This window comes from Mus caroli, unplaced genomic scaffold (genome assembly GCF_978045245.1).
Source record: "Mus caroli unplaced genomic scaffold, Mus_caroli_1 scaffold_4, whole genome shotgun sequence".
Taxonomy (NCBI): Eukaryota; Metazoa; Chordata; class Mammalia; order Rodentia; family Muridae; genus Mus; species Mus caroli.
Window position 1 is genome coordinate 7092048 of NW_028227259.1, and position 24991 is coordinate 7117038.

At 41.1% G+C, this 24991-nt stretch overlaps 2 pseudogenes across 1 annotated transcript in view; one reads left to right on the forward strand and one right to left on the reverse strand.

The window, feature by feature from the left end:
• LOC147004907 (protein DBF4 homolog A-like) overlaps positions 1-24991 on the reverse strand; it is a 386595-nt pseudogene that overhangs the window by 260291 nt on the left and 101313 nt on the right. The gene's annotated exons all lie outside the window — the stretch shown is intronic.
• On the forward strand, positions 17147-24506 carry LOC147004913 (sperm motility kinase X-like; annotated as a pseudogene).

Here is a 24991-nt window from a genome sequence, read left to right on the forward strand (position 1 = left end):
GGAAAAGATCTTCACCTATCCTAAATCAGATAAGGGACTAATATCCAATATATATAAAGAACTCAAGAGGGTGGACTCCAGAAAGTCAAATAACCCCATTAAAAAATGGGGCTCAGAACTGAACAAAGAATTCTCACCTGAGGAATACCGAATGGAAGAGAAGCACCTGAAAAAATGTTCAACATCCTTAATCATCAGGGAAATGCAAATCAAAACAACCCTGAGATTCCACCTCACACCAGTCAGAATGGCTAAGATCAAAAATTCAGGTGACAGTAGATGCTGGCGAGGATGTGGAGAAAGAGGAACACTCCTCCATTGTTGGTGGGATTGCAAGATGGTACAACCACTCTGGAAATCAGTCTGGCGGTTCCTCAGAAAATTGGACATAGTACTACCGGAGGATCCAGCAATACCTCTCCTGGGCATATATCCAGAACATGTCCCAACCGGTAAAAAGGACACATGCTCCACTATGTTCATAGCAGCCCTATTTATAATAGCCAGAAGCTGGAAAGAACCCAGATGTCCCTCAACAGAGGAATGGATACAGAAATTATGGTACATTTTCACAATGGAGTACTACTCAGCTATTAAAAAGAATGATTTATTAAATTCCTAGCCAAATGGATGGACCTGGAGGGCATCATCTTGAGTGAAGTAACACAATAACAAAAGAACTCACACAATATGTATTCACTGATAAGTGGATATTAGCCCAAACTTAGGATACCCAAGATATAAGATACAATTTGCTAAACGCATGAAACTCAAGAAGAATGAAGACCAAAGTGTGGACACTGTGCCCCTTCTTAGAATTGGGAACAAAACACCCAGGGAAGGAGTTACAGAGACAAAGTTCGTAGCTGTGATGAAAGGATGGACCATTTAGAGACTGCCATATCCAGGGATCCATCCCATAAGCAGCTTCTAAACTCTGACACCATTGCATACACTAGCAAGATTTTGCTGAAAGGACCCAAATATAGCTGTCTCTTGTGAGACGATGCCGGGGCCTAGCAAACACAGGAGTGGATGTTCACAGCCAGCTATTGGATGTATCACAGGGCTCCCAATGGAGAAGCTAGAGAAAGTACCCAAGGAGCTAAAGGGATCTGCAACCCTATTGTTGGAACAACATGATGTACTAATCAGAACCCCGGAGCTCTTGTCTCTAGCTGCATATGTATCGAAAGATGGCCTAGTCGGCCATCACTGGAAAGAGAGGCCCACTGGACTTGCAAACTTTATATGCCCCAATATAGGGGAATGCCAGGGCCAAAAGAATGGGAATGGGTGGGTAGGGAAGTGGGGGGCGCTATGGGGGACTTTTGGGATAGCATTGGAAATGTAATTGAGGAAAATATGTAATAAAAATATTAAAAATTAAAAAAAAATAATTGAGACAGAATAGTGTCAACACATCACAGTGCCATCAAGTGTCACCCCAATAGCTGGGAACCCAGTGAGCCACAGCTCTAGTGACAGGCAGGAGAGGCTGGGAACCCAGGGAGCCACAGCTCCAGTGACAGGCAGGAGAGGTGGTGACTTCCTGTGGATGAGCTGAGCTATCAAAGGCCAACCATCAAATTTCTTTTTTTTCTTCACTTTTTATTAGATATTTTCTTCACTTATATTTCAAATGCTATCCCGAAAGTCCCCTATACCCTCCCACCGCCCTGCTCCCCAACCCACCCACTCCCACTTCCTGGCCCTGGCGTTCCCCTGTACTGGGGCATATACAAAGGGCTATACTCAACAAAATTGGAAAACATGTATGAAATGGATAACTTCCTAGACAGATACCAGGTACCAAAATTAAATCAGGATCAGATTAATGATCTAAACAGTCCCTCATCCCCTAAAGAAATAGAAGCAGTCATCAATAGTCTCCCAACCAAAAAAAAAAAAAAAAAAAGCCCAGGAACAGAGTTAGTTTAGTGCAGTTTAGTGCAGAATTCCATCAGACCTTCAAAGAAGACCTAATTCCAATTCTGCTCAAACTATTCCACAAAATAGATACAGAAGGTACTCTACTCAAATTTCTAAGAACAACTTACAAAAGTTCTAGTCTAGGACCTAGAATTTAAATAACCATTCTCAATTACATTGATATAAGCAATATCTGAAATAACAGTCACTTCTGGTAATTTTACACTATTGTTAGATTCCCACATTAATAGAGTCCTTAGGGTAACATACAATTTTGAACGCTGTCCATCCCAGAATGCCCAAAGTGGAACTAAGATGTCATTTCACAGCTCTTCCAAGTTCAATAAAAAGTTTAGAATTCTTCAAGTTGTATGGTATACTTACTATATTTTCATTTTGCTTTTGATTGCTTTTTCATAATAAAAACTAAGATAAGAAAAAAGACTTCTTTAGTACATTTTATGTTCAAAATTGTACTGACATCTTATTCGGTGTCATGTGTGAGTGTCTTGCTATCATGTCAGGAAAACTAATAAGCAGCCTACACATTATAAAAATCTACCAACCTCTATGTTTTACTCCATCACTTTTCAAAAGACAAAAGTAATTTCTTCATTCCAGGAAGAAAAGAATTTCCTGTGATCTGTGGTGGGAGAGGCACTGCACCTAAACAAAGGCAGTGCCACCACCTGCCCAGCACTCTCACAGTGTGGCAAACAGACCGGTAATTAACTGCTTTCCTACCAAAATCTGCCAGCTTAAGTGATGAGTTGACTACAAAATTCAGTTAGCTGTAATTTTATATTCATAAGAACACTGATCTTAAGGCACCTTGGCACTATTTGAAAGTTGCTCATGTAACTTGAAATATATAAAAGCAATAAAATGATCTAGGAAGATTACTTCATGATGAATTTTCTTCTATCCTGCAGACTCAGCAGAAATGCTCATTTAAAATATTGTTCATTTTGATGCCCAATTGAGTTAACATTGGCAAGCATATATCAATGTTGTCACATTAGAAACAGAATAATTAGAATAGTACTGTTTCCTTCACAGAGAATAGAATAATGAGCTACAGAAGCACTTTATGAAATGTAGTTAGTGCCATCACTGTTTTTAGAGAGAACTGAACTGACTGAGCGTCACTGTTCTCTGCTAAAAGCCAATCAGTGTCATAAGTGTCCTTATGATTTAACAATGACAATGCTTCCAATGCTGAAGTCAATATTCAGAAGAAACCACACTGCCAGTCCAGCCCCATTTGTTCATCACATACCAGGCAAAGCACTCATTCTTTCTTCCAATTGCATGGCACAGATGTCCAAAGCCAATGGAGACCACAAGCATACAATTCATAAGAAGGTCAAATAAACAAGGCACACAGTTGAAGTGACATAGCTTGCTATGTAAGACAGGGAGGAAAATCTGCAGGACACTGATATTTTTACAACAGTGAAGTACACAGGACACAGATGACTTGGTTTATACATTTTCAAAGCGACCATAATAAACCAGTATTTCAAATCATTAACCTTCACATTTCATCTACTTTTTCTTAATGATGGCACGTGCCCTTATTAATTGTGAATATTTCTAATTGCATATCTTTATTCTAGAGGTTTAAAAAGACTGATCCAGTAAACTTTCAAAGTTAATTAGATTTAATTAAGAAACAGAACTTCCCTAAAAAATTCTAAAAAACAAGTTAGAATGATCTTTACATTGTTTTTGGGTAAACTTATTTCACTGTTTTACTGAGCAGCAAACTGCTAAAGATGATTAGAAAGCCACATGCCATTAAACACGTGTACTATATGTTAGCTGTGGGCTGCAGCAAGATTTATGCTAACACACCACAAACATTGAGTCTGAGGAATTAAATGAGTAGTGTGCTTCTAAATGGCTTCCCCATTTAAAGACAAGAACCAAACCAAAAATATGTAGCATCTCATATCCTCAAAGTAGTTTTCTAGAATCCCCACAGATCAAAATCTGAACATGCTCTGTTGCTCACATAAAAAGTCCAATTATTTGTGTATAATCTACATACATTCTTCTCCATAACTGAAATAAGCTTTATATTATTTATAACACCTAATTCAATATATATTGTGGAAACATTTTGTCTTAGTTAGGGTTTTACTGCTGTGAACAGACACCATGACCAAGGCAAGTCTTATAAAAAAACAACATTTAATTGGGGCTGGCTTACAGGTTCAGAGGTTCAGTCCATTATCATCAAGGTGGGAGCATGGCAGTATCCAGGCAGGCATGGCACAGGAGGAGCTGAGAGTTTTACGTCTTCATCCAAAGGCTGCTAGTGGAAGACTGACTTCCAGGCAACTAGGGTGAGGATCTTATACCCACACCCACAGTGACACACCCATTCCAACCAGGTCACACCTATTCCAACAAGGCCACACCTTCAGATAGTGCCACTCCCTGATCCAAGGATATACAAACCATCACATTCCACTCCCTGGTCCCCATAGACTTGTTCAAAAACATGAGTCTATGGGGGCCATACGTAAACATAGCATAATGCAAAATGCATTTAGTCCAACTTTCAAAGTCCTCATAGTCTATAGCGGTCGCAACAATGTTTAAAGTCCAAAGTTCAAGGTCTCTTCTGAGATTCATTCAACTCAATTAACTGTAATCCCCAAAGCAAGGCAGGAAACCAGCTGGGCAAACTCCAAACTGCATCTCCATGGCTGATGTCAAAGCGGTCTTCAGATCTCCACTCCTTGTTCATGTTTTTTTTGACTGCAACAAACTGCTTTCTCCTGGGCTGGTTCCACTCCCTGTTAGCAGCTTTCCTCAGCATGTATCCCATGGATCTGGCATCTTTAACATCTTTGAGTCTCCAAGGCAATTTCAATGTTACAGCTTCTTGTTTCAGTGTCTGGGATTCCACTTGATCTTTTGGACTCCTCCTAAGGGCTGGCATCACTTTTCCATCTCTGTGCTCTGTAGCACTCTATGCTCAGGTTGATCCATTCTGCTACGGCTGCTGTTCTTGGTGATCATCCCATGGTACTGACATCTCCAATACACTGGGGTGTTCCACTCCAACTAGGCTTCACCATTAGCCTCTCATAGGCTCTCTTCAGGGTGCCAAGCCTCAAATTCTTTGCATGACCCCTTCAGTCCTGGACCATCAACTACAGCTGAGGCTTCACCTTCTCCAATGGCCTTCCCTGGCCTCTCACAGTGCTAAGCCTCAGCTTCTCTCCATGATCCCTTCATTCCTTCACAAGCAGTACCACCTGAGTGACTCTTACACATTACCAAGTCCAGCCGCAGCATGAAGTACAACCTTGGGTATCTCTGGAACACAGCTTCTTTGTGCTCCCAGAAAATAATTTCCAGAAGATTTCACCTCAGTAATGCTGGTCTCTTCTTAATCACTGCTAATTCCTTAGCTAACCAGCAACAATTTTCCCAGTGGTTCCTCCCATTCTTAACTCTAGAGCCAGAGCCACATGGCTGAAGCTGCCGAGTTCTGCTGCTTACAGGAACTAGAACATGATTCCCTTGTACTATCACATTATCACTAGCTTTATGTTTTCTAAATCTTTCACTGCCTAAGCTTGGCTATCCTGGTTCTTGCTCTGTAGATTGACCTTGAATGTAGAGATCAGCATGCCTATCTCATGGGATTAAAGGTGTGTACCACCATGCCTGGATCTAATTAAGATGGGTAGAATCTTGCCCCAAGGTCCCACTCCCTTAATCTGTTATCTCCTAGAACACAAGATTTTGCTCCATTTCACTTCCTGGTATGCCTTTAGTACTCAAACCATACATTTTATATTTTGCCTTTCTAAGCTTGCTATGCTTGTTCATACTTCTCTTCATAAGACTTAACCAGAGAACAAAGTCTCTGCTGGGCTTTTTTGAAACTTCTTTTGTCAATGGAACTAGTGCAAGTCTCTTCACCTTAGGCAAACTTTTCAGACAAGGGCAAAAAGTAGCCACATTCTTCACCAAAATACCACAAAACCAGTCTTTATGCCACATTCTGAAATTCTTCTCCTTTGAAATCTCTTGGGCCAGGTCAACATAGTTCAAATCAATCCCAGCAACAAAGTCTTCTATATTCCTACTAGGATGACCCATTAAGCCCCATTTAAAGCATTCCACTGCTTTCCAAATCCAAAGTACCAAAATCCACATTTTTTCAAATAAAAGCATGGTCAGGCCTATCACAGCAATACCCCACTCCCAGTACCAACTTCTGTCTTAGTTACGGTTTTACTGCTGTGAACAGACACCATGACCAAGGCAAGTCTTATAAAAAACAACATTTAATTGGGGCTGGCTTACAGGTTCAGAGGTTCAGTCCATTATCATCAAGGTGGGAGCATGGCAGCATCCAGGCAGGCATGGCACAGGAGGAGCTGAGAGTCTATGTCTTCATCCAAAGGCTGCTAGTGGAAGACTGACTTCCAGGCAACTAGGGTGAGGATCTTATACCCACACCCACAGTGACACACCCATTCCAACCAGGTCACACCTATTCCAACAAGGCCACACCTTCAGATGGTGCCACTCCCTGATCCAAGGATATACAAACCATCACCCATTTCTAGTATTGCTATTCTATTACAGAATGGTGACAAAAGAAAACTATAGATATTAAATCCTATGTCTTCACGCACTTCTGTATTGAGACTGGCAGGGTGTCACTTTGTAACCAAGCCTGGTCTAGAATTCTTAGTAATTCTCCAACATCAGGCATCAAAGTTCTGAGATCACTTATGTGTGCATCCATGTCTGTCCTAAGTTTGTTTTGAAACCTAATACAATAGAAGCTTTTAAAAAATAAACACATATGAAAGAATTCTGAACAAAACTACCAAATAGTACCACAACTAGATATCTGTCACCAGCAAGTGAAACCCCCAGTATCAGAAATGGGTTACATGCAATTGAATTGTTGACTAGGGTGTCCCCATGGAAACCTCCAAACAACCAAGGCTATTTATTGCCAATGCTATTGGTTGTTCTCCATAAATTGATGGCAAGGCCCTACTGCAGAAGACAACACCTGTGTAACTCATTGAAGATGGAGAAGTCAAACTGATGCCTACCTAAAGCCTTCACATCTATTGACTAGTGCTATTCACGGTATGAGAAAGTACTCTCTACACCACTGAAGGAGAAAGATAATCATTTACCCAGCTATAAGCTATTCAATCTACAATGGTGACCTGCATGCAAGACACTCCAGTACAATACTGTTATAAAGCTTGTAGGACTAACCAACCAATATCTGATTGAGTTTAAGGCCCACACCATGAGATGGCATCTGTTCCTAATACTGCTTGGATGGCCAGGACCCTCAAACTAGATAGGCCAGGATAAAAACAATTACTAGTGTTCTGATAAAGGAACATAGAAATAGGATGAATCCTAATGACATTCTGCTATACCCATGAATAGTGTCTTTCTCAGCTGCTAGAAAAGCTCCTTCCTGCAGGAAATGGGAACAATCACAGAGAACCACAAGAACAACGTGCAGATTAAGAAACCTTGGAACACCCAGTCCTAAAAGTGATGTCTTCACCAAATGGCTTCTCTCAGGGTTCAGGGAATTGCAGAAGAGCCAGTGGGAAGGAAGACAACAAGGAAACCAGGGTCTTCTAGAAACATCAAGACTGATGCACATCTGAACTCACAGAGACTGGCAGTGTGTGTACACAGGGCCTGCATGGCTCTAAGCCAAATGGAATCCTAGTTAAGAGGGAAGTAGATACAAGTTATCATCCCTAACCTGGGATTTATCTCCAACTGATAGTCTCTCATAAAGGAAAAGTGAGTTTTATTCCCAATGGTGTTGCATGAGGCATACGAATCACAATTAAGGGCAGGCTCCATGGCCAATGGGAGATGGCCAACACAAACTAAATGGTATTTTTAGAGAGATTGGGGGGGGGGCTTCATAATGCATTGTCTTGGAATTTGCCTATATTTATGGTTTCAAGTTTTGTGTTTTCATGAGAGTTCTGTGTATGTGAATATATGTGTCTGCATCAATATGTATTTCTTGTGATTTTTTTCTTTGCTCATTTTTTGTCCCATTATGGTTTGCTTGTTTTTATTTTATATTTTTATTTTACAAGTCTGCTTTCTAATGTGTGTGTTTATGAGACAGAGGGGTGGATGGGAAAGAGACCAAGATAGAGTGTGCCACTTTGGGTGAAAGGAAAAATGGGAAGATCGTAGAGAGAATGGAGAGGGGACTATAATGAGAATATACTATATGAAGAAAATCTATTTTCAATAAAAATAATTCTGGGGTTCTGTTCTTATAAAAATACAATGATTTAATTACAAAAAGCCAAAGTCTTAATATACTCCTACAATCATTGCTCAGAATATAAATATCAAAGAAACATTTCTCTGGATTGTATTGTGTTCAAATGCTTAAGTGGAAAAGTAGGTACTTGCGTTTTGACTTGAGTTTCATTAAAAAAAAAAAAACCTTGATGAGTTCTGGCTTCAGATTATCACAACATTTCCATCAGCTCATAAAATATCAATACACATAGTTTTGTCATTTCAGACTCTACACGTATGTGACACTGTGTTCCCAGAACTGGTGACTATAAAGACCAAATCTGAATCAATTCTGAAAAAAAATCTGAGGATATTCTGTAGCTTGCAATATCCAATATTCAGCTAAGATGCAATACCTTATTTAAAAATAAACTGCATTTATCTTATTGGTATGAAAATTTAATTTCCTCCTTGATACATAAAGGATTGCCTCAAATTAAATTTCTTTCAGATTTATTATAAAAGTTTCTAACATATTTTATCCATGGATCCTTGAATCCTCAGATGTAAAACCAGCAGATAGGAAGGTAAAATTGTACACATTTTGAAGATCTAACTATATAATGGTATTTTTCTTGGAACAAATTTCCCATAGCCTATAGAAATTCCTCGATTCATAAATTGCTCCTCAGGAAAACATCCAATGGGATCGCACATTGTCTATGAGAGATGGAAATGTAATATAGTCAAGTAGCTCCTTGCTTAGCAAAGATGTTCTGTCTCTTAAAGGAATTAACATGGGGTCTAATTCTATTCTGAAAGGCCAACACAGATATACATATCTCCACAGAATTACTACCTTTTGTTATTGTTAGCATGTTGTGTGTAAGAGAAGACAGACCGAAAAAACATTGTGAGAAGGCATTTTAAATATGAAGTACAAACAGAATTATCATGCAAGCTTTTTTAAAAAAAATTCCTTGCCAAGTAATTACATTTAAAAAATAGTCTCTATATTATGTCTATGTCTATGTCTCTCTGTTTCTCTCCATAATATGGAAGATAATAATATAAAATGCAAACATTTGGGCAATGCTCATTAGCCCTCAGGGGCATCTCTGATATTCAGAGTGATACCAAGGCTGGAGAATGGTCATCCAGCCAGAGCAAAAGAAGGTTCCTCTGCTTTGTGTAGCCATGTCTCGTCCAAGCTGTAAACCTGCTGAACTAACCAATGACTCTATGCATTACCAAGGTCTGAGAAGTCATTAAAGATCAGTGATGGAAACCAAAATATACTTATAACATCATGTCACACAGAGCAGAAAAAAAAATAAAACAAAACAAAGAACAGTATATCACTCTAGACAGAGATGCAGCAGAAATAGTAAATGAAATGGAGAAAATGTGAGAAATTGTTATGCATGGAAACAATGATCAGAAAAAAATTAAATTGAACTAAATATAAATTTTAATTATATAATAGGCTAAGTAACAGCAAGACCAAGGGGCCTCTCTCCCCAATGAGAGCCAACTAGGCCATCTTCTGTTACATATGCAGCTAAAGACATGAGCTCTGGGAGGTATTTTAGTTCATATTGTTGTTCCACCTATAGGGTTGCAGACCCCTTCAGCTCCTTGGGTATTTTCTTGAGCTCCTCCATTGGGTTCCCTGTGTTTCATCCAATAGATGACTGTGAGCATCCACTTTATATGTAACATATAAAGTAACAGAAACTGTTATGAATTATGGGTACCAACTTTTAAAATTCTTTTAACAACTTTGTGAACCACAGACATTTTAAAATAAATACATTGAGACACAGAATTCCAGTAACCCACCCAATCATAAACCATTTAAAAGCCAACAGAGAAGGGATTCAAATCCTGGTGTCCATCTCCAGGATTTATACTTGGAGAAACTATATTTCATTTTACCTTTGCATATGCATGTGTTTGTGTCTGTGTAAAACCTTCGCTCTACTTGCTTTCACTTAATTGTTCTACATCTTGACTAGAGGTCTGTGTGGTTATCTCTAACTAGTACCTGCCTTTATGATATAAGAAGAATCTTTTCTTTTTAATTTTTTATTAGATAGTTTCTTCATTTACATTTCCAATGCTATCCCAAAAGTCTCCCATACCCTCTCCCCACCACTCCCCTTCCCACCCACTATCACTTCTTGGCCCTGGCCTTCCCCTGTACTGGGGCATATAAAGTTTGCAAGACCAAGGGGCCTCTCTTCCCAATGAGAGCCAACTAGGCCATCTTCTGTTACATATGCAGCTAAAGACATGAGCTCTGGGAGGTATTTTAGTTCATATTGTTGTTCCACCTATAGGGTTGCAGACCCCTTCAGCTCCTTGGGTATTTTCTTGAGCTCCTCCATTGGGTTCCCTGTGTTTCATCCAATAGATGACTGTGAGCATCCACTTCTGTATTTGCCAGGCACTGGCATAGCCTCACACAAGACAGCTATATCGGGGTCCTTTCAGAAAAATCTTGCTGGCATGTGCAATAGTGTCTGCATTTGGTGGCTGATTATGGGATAGATCCCGGGTGGGGTAGTCTCTGGATGGTCCATCCTTTCCTCTTAGCTCCAGACTTTGTCTCTGTAACTCCTTCCATGGATATTTTGTTCCCTATTCTAAAGAGGAATGAAGTATCCACACGTTGGACTTCCTTCTTCTTGAGTTTCATATGTTTTGCAAATTGTATCTTGGGTATTCTAAGTTTCTGGGCTAATAATCACTTATCAGTGAGTGCATACCAAGTGGCTTCTTTTGTGATTGGGTTACCTCACTCAGGATGATATCCTCCAGACACATCCATTTGCCCAAGAATTTTAAAAATTCATTGTTTTTAATAGCTGAGTAATACTCCACTGTGTAAATGTACCACATTTTTTTTTGTATCTATTCCTCTGTTGAGGGACATCTGGATTCTTTCCAGATTCTGGCTATAATATACAAGGCTGCTATGAACATAGTGGAGCATGTGTCCTTATTACCAGTTGAAACATCTTCTGGGTATATGCCCATGAGAGGTATTGCTGAATCTTCCTGTAATACTATGTCCAATTTTCTGAGGAACCGCCAGACTGATTTCCAGAGTGGTTGTACAAGCTTGCAATCCCAACAGCAATGGAGAAGTGTTCCTCTTTCTCCACATACTCGCCAGCATCTGCTGTCACCTGAATTTTTGATCTTAGCCATTCTAACTGGTGTGAGGAGGAATCTCAGAGTTGTTTTGATTTGCATTTCCCTGATGATTAAGGATGTTGAACATTCTTTCAAGTGTTTCTCAGCTATTCAGTATTCCTGAGTTGAGAATTCTTTGTTTAGCTCTGTACCCCATTTTTAGTGGGGTTATTTGAATTTCTAGAGTCCAGCTTCTTGAGTTCTTTGTGTTGGATATTAGGCCCCTATCTGATTTAGGATTGGTAAAAATCCTTTCCCAATCTGCTAGTGGCTTTTTGACTTATTGACAGTATCTTTTGCCTTACAGAAGTTTTGCAATTTTATGAGGTCCCATTTGTAGATTCTTGATCTCACAGTACAAGCCATTGCTGTTCAAGAATTTTCCCCCTGTATCCATATTTTTGAGGCTTTTCCCCACTCACTCATCTATAAATTTCAGTGTCTCTTGTTTTATGTGGAGGTCTTTGATCCACTTAGACTTGAGCTTTGTACAAGGATATAAGAATGGACCAATTCACATTCTTTTACATGATAACCCCCAGTTGTGCCAGCACCATTTGTTGAAAATGCTGTCTTTTTCTCCACTGGATGGTTTTAGCTCCCTTGTCAAAGATCAAGTGACCATAGGTGTGTGGGTTCATTTCTGGGTCTTCAATTCTATTCCATTGATCTACCTGTCTGTGGCTATACCAGTACCATGCAGTTTTTATCACAATTGCTCTGTAGTACAGCTTGAGGTCAGGCATGGTTATATGAAGAATCTTAAACCTTTGGTCCTATGAAAGTCCCTGCTGTACTCTGGAAATTTCCTGAGAGGGAAGATAATGCCATGGTTAATATTGTTATAATAATATTTTTCCTAAGTCTCCAGTTATTGGCACAAGGCTTTATAAGAACCCCAAAATCTGTTCTGTGACTGTCATTCTTGCATATGAGGCCATGAATGATGATGGACCCCTGGCTAACTCATGGGCTGCAGAGAGCTTCGATGTTGTTAAAATGTCAATGTGCTGTGGATAACATGCCAGAGCACATGTCAATGTTTGGGACCTCTGTCCTTCCTTCCTCCAAACATTTGTGTGCTCCCTGTTCCTTTGCAATCATTTCACCTGGCTGTTTCCAGACTGCACCTTTTACAGTGAACTAGGGAATCCAAGTGTGTTTAGTTTTGTGTGTACCTTGTTTTAGTGAAGTATTTAACCAAAAGAGGAAGTTGTGGGAACCATTATTAATGGATATCTGGTTAGACCTTAGGGGATTGTGATTGGCATTTGAAGGGTGAGCAGTCATGTGACACTCAGCTTTTAATCTGTAGTGCTTGTGGGCTTAGTGTCAGATCTAAGTTATGTCTTCAGAAAAACCAGCAGATATCCAAATTGTTTATTGCATGCAGAAATAGCACAAAGAGAGTGCTGAAAGTGTTGGGCTTGAAAAGAGGACCAATGCCATAGAAGGAAGAGCTAATCAGAAAACCACACCAGGAGGAATGACTGGCATTTCTTCAGTGAAAGCCCAGTGCTGCTGAATTGTGATAGGAACACTGAGAAAGAAAACCCAGCCTTTTGCTGCTCACAGGGCTTCTCAGAGCTTAAATTCATCTCAGGAATGTAAATCAAGAGTTAATTCACAACATCTGTCCAGGATCTTCTGGCTTTCACAGTCTCTGGTGAAAAGTCTGGTGTAACTCTGATAGGCCTGCCTTTATATGTTACTTGACCCTTTTCTCTTACTGCTTTCAATATTCTATCTTTATTTAGTGCATTTGTTGTTCTGATTACTATGTGTCGGGAGGAATTTCTTTTCTGGTCCAGTCTATTTGGAGTTCTGTAGGCTTCTTGTATGTTCATGGGCATCTCTTTCTTTAGGTTTGGGAAGTTTTCTTCTATTATTTTGTTGAAGATATTTGGGGCCCTTTAAGTTGAAAATCTTCATTCTCATCTACTCCTATTATCCGTAGGTTTGGTCTTCTCATTGTGTCCTGGATTTCCTGGATGTTTTGAGTTAGGATCTTTTTGCATTTTGCATTTTCTTTGATGGTTGTGCCGATGTTCTCTATGGAATCTTCTGAACCTGAGATTCTCTCTTCCATCTCTTGTGTTCTGTTGCTGATGCTCGCATCTATGGTTCCTGATTTCTTTCCTAGGGTTTCTATCTCCAGAGTTGTCTCTGTTTGAGTTTTCTTCAATGTTTCTAGTTCCATTTTTAGACCTTGGATGGTTTTGTTCAATTCCATCACCTGTTTGGTTGTGTTTTCCTGTAATTCTTTAAGGGATTTTTGTGTTTCCTCTTTAAGGTCTACTACCTGTTTAGCAGTGTTTTCCTATAATTCCTTGAGGGATTTTTGTGCATCCCCTTTAAGGGCTTCTACCTGTTTAGCAGTGTTCTCTTGCATTTCTTTAAGTGAGTTATTAATGCCCTTCTTAAAATCCTCCACCAGTATCGTGAGATGTGATTTTAGATCAGAATCTTGCTTTTCAGGTGTGTTGGGGTATCCAGGATTTGCTGTGGTGGGCATACTAGGTTCTGATGATGCCCAGTGGTCCTGGTTCCTGTAGTAAGATTCTTTTGTTTGCCTTTTGCCATCTGGTAAGCTCTGGTGTCAGATGTTCTAGCTGTCTCTGACTGGAGCTTGTTCCTCCTGTGATTCTTTAGGCTCTGGCAGCATCCTGGAAGACCAACTCTTTCCAGTGTCCAAGTGATCAGAGCACTCTCTGCAGGCAGGCTCTCCTCTTGCAGGGAAGATGCACAGAACTCTTGAGCTCAGACCCATCTCCGGGTTCCTGGGGTCAGAGCCCTCCCTGGAGGCCAACTCTCCTCTGGCAAGGAAGGTGTCCAGGGGTCTGGGTCTCAGCTCTGTCTCCTGGCTAAGGATGGAGGCCCAAAGGGACCCTGTCCAAGAACCTCTGTTGCTTCTGCTGCCCACGTGCTCTCCTGCATGGACTGGTCTCAGTGATCCCAAGATTCTGGGAGTGCTAGGGCCTGCCTTTGTGCTTTAACCCTGTTGATGCTAGCACAAGACCCTCTGGGTTTTTTGGAACTGATGTTGCGTTCCACTCACCAGTGATGATCCCAGGGTCCCGGGTGTCCTAGGGTGCCTGCAGCATGGAGAGTCCTCTGGGGACCTTAGGGCCCTCTGCAGAGATCCCGCGGAAGGATCAGTAAAATTAACATAGTAAAAATGACCATCTTTCCAAAAGCAATATATAGATATAGAGATAGAAGGAGCAATTTTAAAATTCATCTGGATTTAAAAAAAACAAACAAACAAAAATCAAACCAGGATAGGGAAAACTATTCCCAAAAATAAAAGAATTTCTAGGGGAGTCACCATCCTTGACCTCAAGCTGTACTACAGAGCAATAGAGATAAAACCTGCATGGTATTGGTACTGTGACAATAACCAGCTCTAGTTTTGGGGCCTGATGTTGGAACATGTGGCTCACAAAAATCTATGTTGAATCTTCAGCCCGATTTGAGACCTTTGTGGTAGCAACCCAGGTGTTCACAATCATGAAAGAATGTGTCCCCTATAGAATAGGGCCTGACACCAAATCCCAACACTATTGCTGATGCTGTGTTGTGCTTGCAGACATAGGTCTTACATGGCTATCCTCTATGGGGCTCAACCATCATCTGACTGGCATAGATGGAGATACTTAGAGGAGGCAAACATTGGACTGAGCTAGAGGACCTCTATGGAAGAGTTAGGGGAAGGACTGAAGGAGCTGAAAGGGGATTGTAACCTTGTCTATATGAAAAGAAAAAGAAATGAAAGAGAGTTTCATTTCCCAGGACCATGTGAGAATATACAACAAAATAGCATGTTAGAGCAAAATAAAAGGCCTTGTATACCCTTAGCATCCTGGCACTCAATACACATCAAACATCCTGAATATCCTGTTCTTTAACTTACCAATCTCCAAACGTACAAGAAATGGATTTCTGTTGTTTATATGTTTCTCAGTATAAGGCACTTTGTTGTAGAACAGGATGAGATTTTGATATTTGAAGATTCTCTATCTCCCATGCCTACAGCTTTTGCTGTCTGTATGATTCTAGGCTGATGTTCTTCTTTTTGGATCATCACGAAGATGTCTGCCTTCTGTCTCCTGGGCTTCTAGGTCTCTGATGAGAAATCTAATAAGAGTCTTTTGGGGAAGCTATGACCAAACTCCCTTCCTCTAAGTCCAACATACTTTAGTAACTTGCTCTAGGGTGTTTGAAAAAGAATATTTTGTGACAGGACAACAACATTGAGGGGCATAGTTTGGACAGCAAGTATATAGAGAGAAATGACTACTTTGAACATAGATATGTTGAGGTCTGTAAGAGACAGTTGTTAGCACAGATTTTGGGTCCTACTCCCAAAGGACATAGGAGCATCCTCTGGGTTGTTCACTTTTTTACTGGTAAATATCAGTCTATTGTGGATGGGCCTGGTGCTGTTTTGTATTTTGATGGTAATTCTGCTCTCCTGGGAGGGGCTGTGGACAAGGAAGAGTCACATACCCAGGTGACTTCTTGTGAACCAATCCTTTAATAAATGAAGGAGCCAATAACTGAGCAAGTAAGAGGGACTTCCCAGTTGGACAGAGAAAGAGAGGAAGCAGGAGAGAATTAGGCTTTTTGGAAGGTTTTAGCATGAGGACAAGATGTAATAATGACTAGTCTCCCCATTTCAATGGCAGATCCTGCCTGTGGGAACATATCAAGCTGGGTGGAGACATTTCAAGAGCCCTGGGTCAGAGAGTCTCCATGGGATAGAAACAGGTTGGCCACTGCTTGCCAGTGACTGGCCAGCCAGGTACCACGGGGCAGAGAGTTGTAGGTGCCTGGCAGTTGTGCGGGAACTTGTTGGTTCTTTTTAAAATGTTTCCTGCAACCAGAGTCTATACCCATTAAAGCATAAAGGTTTGGGGGCCTATATTATCATTATTCCTACTACTGTTTCTATTACCTTTAGAGTGGAGACAGTTCTTATTGTGGTTTGAATTAAAAAAAAAATCCCCTATAGACACTTGTGTCAGAACTCATGGTCTCTAGCTGGTAATACTGCGAAGGGAAGCTGGAATCTAGCTTTAAAAGGTAGGCTCCTAGCTCTAGGAAGGAATTTCCTGACCTGGCATTGGATATGGGGTGACCAGCAGTACTGTGTGAACAGCCACATGCTATCACTCTACATCATGCTTTCCCTGTTCCCTCAAAGTGTGAGCCAAAATAAACCATTCTGTTGCTTCTGGTTGGGCACTTGGTAGCAGTGACTGCAGAGTAGCTAATACAGTCTTCTGGGACAGGAGTGTGGCCATCCCTCATTGGTCCATGTTTTGCTCTGACCTCACAAAGAACCACTGTGATAAATGACAGACACCTGCCCATAAAATGTACTGCCCAGGGCTGGTTTTTGTCCTTTTGGTGCGAAGAGTGGTTTGGTGGTGGTTTGGGAGACGTGGACTGTGGTGATAATTTTGAACTTGGATTCTGGGGAAAATTTGGATTGGACTTTGGTTACGTTTTTGGACTCGGATTTTGGCGAAGGTTTCTGAAATGGACATTGGTTACGTTTTTTGGACTCGGATTTTGGCGAAGGTTTCTGAACTGGACATTGGTTACGTTTTTTGGACTCGGATTTTGGCGAAGGTTTTTTTTCTGACTTGGACATTGGTTACGTTTTTTGGACTCGGATTTTGGCGAAGGTTTTTTGTTTTATTTGGACACTGGTTACATTTTTGGACTCGGATTTTGGTGAACTTGCTTGGACTTTGACAAGGTGAGCCCTTTTCTCACTTTACTGCTTGAGGTTTGCAGGTAATGGTTTTAGTTTTCCTTTTTTTCTTTTTTCTTTTTTTTTAGTTTGTCTTTGATTTTAGATTTTCTTTTTTACATAGTTTAAATTATCATCGTTAATTATCTTCAGTTTGTCTTTTTCTACCTACTCATTTTCATTGCCATTTATTTACTTTTTAAAGTTTTTGTTAATAAACATTAAGCATAAAGTAGGACAGTTCCCTAAAACATTTCTGAATATGCACATAATGTACTTTAAGAATATTCACCTAATCTAAGAACCTGTACCCCAGTCCCTTCTTTCTTCTTTCCATTCCTAATGAATCCCTTTTACTACAGGCCCCTTCCCCTAACTATGCTTCAGCACTTGAGAGCCAGTATCTCTGCACTGGCTTGTTAAACACTACGGGGTGATTTCCAGATCCATGATCTTCTTTTTAAATGACAATTCCATTCTTCAGCTGAGCATGTGATTCTTTTTTTTTTTTAATTTTTAATATTTTTATTACATATTTACCTCAATTACATTTCCAATGCTATCCCAAAAGTCCCCCATAGCGCCCCCCACTTCCCTACCCACCCATTCCCATTCTTTTGGCCCTGGAATTCCCCTATATTGGGGCATATAAAGTTTGCAAGTCCAATGGGCCTCTCTTTCCATTGATGGCCGCCTAGGCCATCTTTTGATACATATGCAGCTAGAGACAAGAGCTCCGGGGAACTGGTTAGTTCATCATGTTGTTCCAACAATAGGGTTGCAGATCCCTTTATCTCCTTGGGTACTTTCTCTAGCTTCTCCATTGGGAGCCCTGTGATACATCCAATAGCTGAATGTGAACATCCACTCCTGTGTTTGCTAGGCCCCGGCATCGTATCACAAGAGACAGCTATATTTGGGTCCTTTCAGCAAAATCTTGCTAGTGTATGCAATGGTGTCAGCGTTTAGAAGCTGATTATGGGATGGATCCCTGATACGGCAGTCTCCAAAAAGTCCATCCTTTCATCACAGCTAAGAACTTTGTCTCTGTAACTCCTTCCCTAGGTGTTTTGTTCCCAATTCTAAGAAGGTGCACAGTGTCCACACTTTGGTCTTCATTCTTCTTGAGTTTCATGCGTTTAGCAAATTGTATCTTATATCTTGGGTATCCTAAGTTTTGGGCTAATATCCACTTATCAGTGAATACATAGTGTGTGAGTTCCTTTGTGATTGTGTTACCTCACTCAAGATGATGCCCTCCAGGTTCATCCATTTGGCTAGGAATTTCATAAATTCATTCTTTTTAATAGCTGAGTAGTACTCCATTGTGTAAATGTACCATAATTTCTGTATCCATTCCTCTGTTGAGGGACATCTGGGTTCTTTCCAGCTTTTGGCTATTATAAATAGGGCTGCTATGAACATAGTGGAGCATGTGTCCTTTTTACCGGTTGGGACATCTTCTGGATATATGCCCAGGAAAGGTATTGCTGGATCCTCCAGTAGTACTATGTCCAATTTTCTGAGGAACCGCCAGACTTATTTCCAGAGTGGTTGTACAAGCTTGCAATCCCACCAACAATGGAGGAGTGTTCCTCTTTCTCCACATCCTCGCCAGCATCTGCTCTCACCTGAATTTTTGATCTTAGCCATTCTGACGGGTGTGAGGTGGAATCTCAGGGTTGTTTTGATTTGCATTTCCCTGTTGATTAAGGATGTTGAACATTTTTTCAGGTGCTTCTCTGCCATTCGGTATTCCTCAGGTGAGAATTCTTTGTTCAGTTCTGAGCCCCATTTTTTAATGGGGTTGTTTGACTTTCTGGAGTCCACCTTCTTGAGTTCTTTATATATATTGGATATTAGTCCCTTATCTGATTTAGGATAGGTGAAGATCCTTTCCCAATCTGTTGGTGGTTTTTTTGTCTTATTGATGGTGTCTTTAGCCTTGCAGAAGCTTTGTAGTTTCATGAGGTCCCACTTGTCAATTCTCGATCTTACAGCACAAACCATTACTGTTCTATTCAGGAATTTTTCCCCTGTGCCCATATCTTCAAGGCTTTTCCCCACTTTCTCCTCTATAAGTTTCAGTGTCTCTGGTTTTATGTGAAGTTCCTTAATCCACTTAGACTTGACCTTAGTACAAGGAGATAGGAATGAATCTATTCGCATTCTTCTACATGTTAACAACCAGTTGTGCCAGCACCATTTGTTGAAAATGCTGTCTTTCTTCCACTGGATGTTTTTGCCCTTCCATTTCTATGCAGCGTTGTCAATCGGTGGTGGTTGTTGCAGCCCTGGCAGGACTGGATGAATCCATCTTGATCAGGATGTTTGGAAGCCCTTTGAAGGGCTGTTGAATTCTGTGTGAGGCATTAAGCTCTCAGACTAAGGATTATTGTGTCTGTGTTCACAGGTGTTGACTATGTTACTATGACTCTTGTTACTGTGCCCATGTGGCCTCAGTATCTGCGAAATACATTCTCTAAGGATGAATCTTGATTGCTCCTGCTCCTCTTTCTAGTTTAGTAAATAGTTTCAGAAGTACTGGTGTGGGCTCTTCTTTAAAGATTTGATGAAAATCACCAATGAGTTTGTCTGGTCTGGCCTTTTCTTATTTTTATTGTTGTTAAGAAATTCTTTTAAATTACTATTTAAATCTTTTTGCATTTTTGTTTGAAATTTGATTTTTGAGATTTGTTTGTTTCTTTGTTTTCAAGACAGGGTTTCTCTGTGTAGCCCTGGCTGTCCTGGAACTCACTTTGTAGACCAGGCTGGCCTCGAACTCAGAAATCCACCTGCCTCTGCCTCCCGAGTGCTGGGATTAAAGGCGTGCGCCACCACACCCGGCAATTTTTGAGAATTTTACATGATATTTTGGTTGTATTTATCCTTTCCCCTAACTCCACCCAGATCCTCCACTTGGCATTTCCTACTATCCTGGTTTGGGTCGTTTGTTTTGTGTCTGGCCATCCAGTACAGTTTCTCTTGTCTTCATACTCTCAGGTATGTGGCGTTCCACTGAAGAGTAGTCTGTCCAACCTTATCCGTAAGGGGCCACATCCTTAAAATTGATAGCTCTCCTGACAGCTATCAGTTTTGAAGGGCTCATCAGCTAGGTGTGTGATTTCCTGTCCACCTCCCCTCTTCATGAGATTTTGACTGACTTGAGCCTAAGCAGGTCACAATGCTGTGAGTTCATATGTGCAACTCCCTCCTTTACCCAGAAAACACTGGAGCTTTTTGCCATCAACTGCCTCTGACTCATACAGTCTTCAGTTTGGATGTTTTCCCTCTTTTTAGTTTTAGTTGGTAGTTTAATGTGTATCTAGAGGTTCATCAATTTTTTTCTAGATTTTTCCACTTCACTGGAACATTTTTAAGAGATTCCCTACTGATTGTTTGGATGTCTGGATTCCATTTGTATATTCCACTGTATACTGCATTATCTTCTCCCTAATATTGTTAATGTATATCTTCCAATTTCTATGAGTTATCTTGGGGAAGATTACTTGTTATTGTTATCCTTAGAATAAACAAGTCTTTGTTACCAGAGTGGTTTTGAATAGGCTTGGCCCAGGGAGTGGCACTATTAACAGGTATCACCTTGTTGGATGAAGTGTGCCACTGTCCAGGTGGGTTTTGAGCTCCTACTCCTAACTTCTAAGAAGAGACAGTCTTCTCTTAACAGTCTTCAGATGAAGATGTAGAACTCTCATCTCCTCCTGCTTCATGCCTGCCAGTATGCTGCCATATTCTTACATTGGTGATAATGGACTGAACTCCCGAACCTGTAAGGCAGCTTCAAATACGTATTGTCTTTAATATGAGTTGCCTTGGTCATGGAGGCTATTCATAGCTAAAAATCCCAAACTAAGACAGTTACATTGGTCTTTGTATTATTTTTGTCTTCATTTCATCAATTCATATTCTGAACTTGATTCTAATTCTTTTGGATTTTGCTTGTTCTAATATTTCTATGACTGTGACATGCATCATTAGATCATTTGGACAACTTTTGTGTTTGTATTAGCACAGGAATTTAAGGCTATAAATGTTTCTCTTAGACCCACTTTTACTTCCCTTTTTTCTTGCATCCCTAGGTGTTGTGGACACTGACCACAAAACAATTGACTTATCAGCAATGATGAAGAGGTGGCAAGCATGTGAGGACCTCAGGTCCAACCCCTTTGGCGAATTCGCCATAACAGAAAATTATAAAATATTAACAACCCTTGGCCAAGGATCCTTTGGAGAGGTAAAACTGGCGAGCCATCTCCCCACACAAACAAAAGTAGCAATAAAAATCCTCCCCAAAAGCAGGGGAAACCCCCTTGTGCAATCCGAAATCGAAATCATGAAATCCCTTGATCATCCCCATATTATTAAACTTTTAGAAATAATCGACACCTCCAGAAACATTTTCATCATTCTGGAGCATGCTGTGGGAGGAGAGCTGCTGAGTAGAATTGAAGAGTGTGGCTATCTAGCAGAGGAGGAGTGCCACAGACTGTTTAAACAGATGGTGTATGCCCTCCAGTATTGTCACCAGAAAGGGATTGTCCACCGGGACTTAAAGCCAGAAAACATCTTATTGGACCACAGAGGAGATGTAAAGCTTGCTGATTTTGGATTGGGCACCAAGATAATCACGGGCCAGAAGCTGGTCAAGTTCTGTGGAACCCTCCCTTACTGTGCCCCAGAAATGTTGCAAGGTAGAGGGTACGATGGTCGGGCCACTGATGTCTGGAGCTTGGGGGTGGTTCTTTATTTTATGGCCACAGGGCACCTCCCTTTCAAGGGATATGGCTATGAAGCAACAAAGCAGAAGATCTTTGAAGGAAAGTACTCTAGGAGTTTTAGTCTCTCACCAGAACTTTGGGATGTGATAGCCAAATTGCTAACTATCAACCCTGGAGAGAGGCCAACAGTCCAAGAGATTGCCAGATTCACGTGGCTAAAATATGACAACGAAGCTTCTCCCGCTTCCATGGGAGAGAACACTGAAAGCCACCCGGACCCCAGTATAATCAAACTCATGCGTTTCCTGGGATACAATCCAGAAGAGATAAGAGAAAGTTTGCGGGAGAAAAAGTTCAACTCGGTGATGGCTACTTATTTAATGCTACAACAACAACAACATTTACCACAGGAAGACAAGACAACAAAAAAACCAGATCCAAGGCCGTGTGATAGAATGTTGGAAAACACAGAGCCAACCATAAAAAACCAAGTAGAAGTAAGGAGGGCAACTAGTATGCCTATCCTTTCCACCGTCAGTTTTGAGAAGGTAAAGAGAACTACAATGAGCCACTCTATGCCACCCACCCGGAACTGCTTCAAGAAGCAGACAACTCCACTCAACAGCATCAGCCCCCAGCTTGTCCAGAAGGCTCACTACATGAGGAGAATCTGGGAGACAGAGATCAGTGACACCTCGGAAGAAATATCTACTGGAGAGTCTTTGGAATATCCAAACCTCATGGGACAGGCTCACTACATGAGGAGCATCTGGGAGACAGAGATCAGTTACACCTCGGAAGAAATATCTACTGGAGAGTCTTTGGAATATCCAAACCTCATGGGACAGGCTCACTACATGAGGAGAATCTGGGAGACAGAGATCAGTGACACCTCGGAAGAAATATCTACTGGAGAGTCTTTGGAATATCCAAACCTCATGGGACAGGCTCACTACATGAGGAGAATCTGGGAGACAGAGATCAGTGACACCTTGGAAGAAATATCTACTGGAGAGTCTTTGGAATATCCAAACCTCATGGGACAGGCTCACTACATAAGGAGAATCTGGGAGACAGAGATCAGTGACACCTCGGAAGAAATATCTACTGGAGAGTCTTTGGAATATCCAAACATCATGGGACAGGCTCAGTACATGAAGAGCATCTGGGAGACAGAGATCAGTTACACCTCGGAAGAAATATCTACTGGAGAGTCTTTGGAAGATCCAAACCTCATGGGACAGCTCCACATTGTTACTACACCTGGACAAATGGACATCATGAACACACAAGTTACATCACCTCCATTATCCAGGAAGGAGGCCAAGGGTGAGGGTCCTGCTCTACAACAGAGAGAGTCCAGACCATCCTCCCGAAATACACTCCAGGGACACCTCCATGACAGGTGTCAGACTGCGCCCCAGGCCCCCTTTCGAAGACGGGCCTGGAAGACCCTAAGGAACGGATTTCTAAGAGGCCTGCGAACTTTATGTTGCTGCCTGCCAATCCAAAGCAGTGCACCCTGACCAACAACAGAGGCCTGCCTGGCTCTGAGTCAAAAGAGCCATGGAGGTAGCCATGGTACCAGGTAAGTGGAGAGACTACAATACACTTCTACCTCTAGGTTTTTTGTTTAAAATAATGTCAATTTCTTTAAAGAAAAAATATTTATTTACTGTATGTGCATGGAAGTTAACCAGCCAGAGTCAGTTCTGTCTTTACACCCTATCTGTCTCAGGGAATGGATTAACGTCCCCACCCTTGGTAGCAAATGCTTGCACTCACTGAACACTTTTCTGGACTAAATGATATGCTTTGAAATAAACAGGTTACAAGAATATACATCTTAGGGGTTGGTGGTAATGTATTATCACTGATAAATCCAATCCCACGGTATCCTTTGTGAGTAACTTCACCACATGTAGAGGGCAGAGGACAGTGTCTTGAGCCTGGCCAGGGTGTTGGAGGAGGGTGGGGGAAGGGATCAGTGGAGCACTCGGGAAGAACCAGCCTGACAGCCCATGCCAGCACAGGGCCAGCACAGTGAAGCATAAGTCCTGAAGATTTCTACTAAGATCTCTCTTTCTTATGTCTGTTTGAAGAGCATTTACAGGCACTGTGCTCCCTGAAAACTGATACCAGAGAGTGAAGAGCAGCCTACTGAGGATGCACACAGATACAGGAGAGGGCCAGGGAGGAATTTCCCATTGTTGGATGCCGGGACACACAAACACACACACGGACACACAAACACACACACAGTGAGAGAGAAAGAGATGGGGAGTGAGAGAGAGAGAGAGAGAGAGAGAGACAGAGAGAGACAGAGAGAGAGAGACAGAGAGAGAGAGAGAGAAGAGCATTCCTTTGGCATTTTTGCTGCTTTTGAAATTAGTTGAAATGGTGAGAATCTGTATTCCAAACAAAGTATTATCATATTTTTTGTGACTCTAGTTGTCTCTCCAAATTTGTATTGCCTTGTCTACACCCTTATCTGAAACATTAACAAGTTCATCTTCATAGGAGCCATGTGAAGCCAGATCATGTCATGGTGCACACTACCCCAGGGCATCTGAGAGCTTAAAAGGTAAATTCCACCAAGTAAGTTTTGAGTGGAGCCAAAGTGAAATATGAAGTGTTTAATAGTTGAAGCCAGAGCAGGACCTGTTTCCAAGCATGATCATGGATAAGAACCTGTTGTAAGAAAACAAGTGTGGGTTCATTTCTGGGTCTTCAATTCTATTCCATTGGTCTATTTGTCTGTCACTATACCAGTACCTTGCAGTTTTTATCACAATTGCTCTGTAGTAGAGCTTTAGGTCCGGCATGGTGATTCCACCAGAGGTTCTTTTATCCTTGAGAAGAGTTTTTGCTATCCTAGGTTTTTTGTTATTCCAGATGAATTTGCAGATTGCACTTTCTAATTCGTTGAAGAATTGATTTGGAATTTTGATGGGGATTGCATTGAATCTGTAGATTGCTTTTGGCAAGATAGCCATTTTTACAATGTTGATCCTGCCAATCCATGAGCATGGGAGATCTTTCCATCTTCTGAGATCTTCTAGAATTTCTT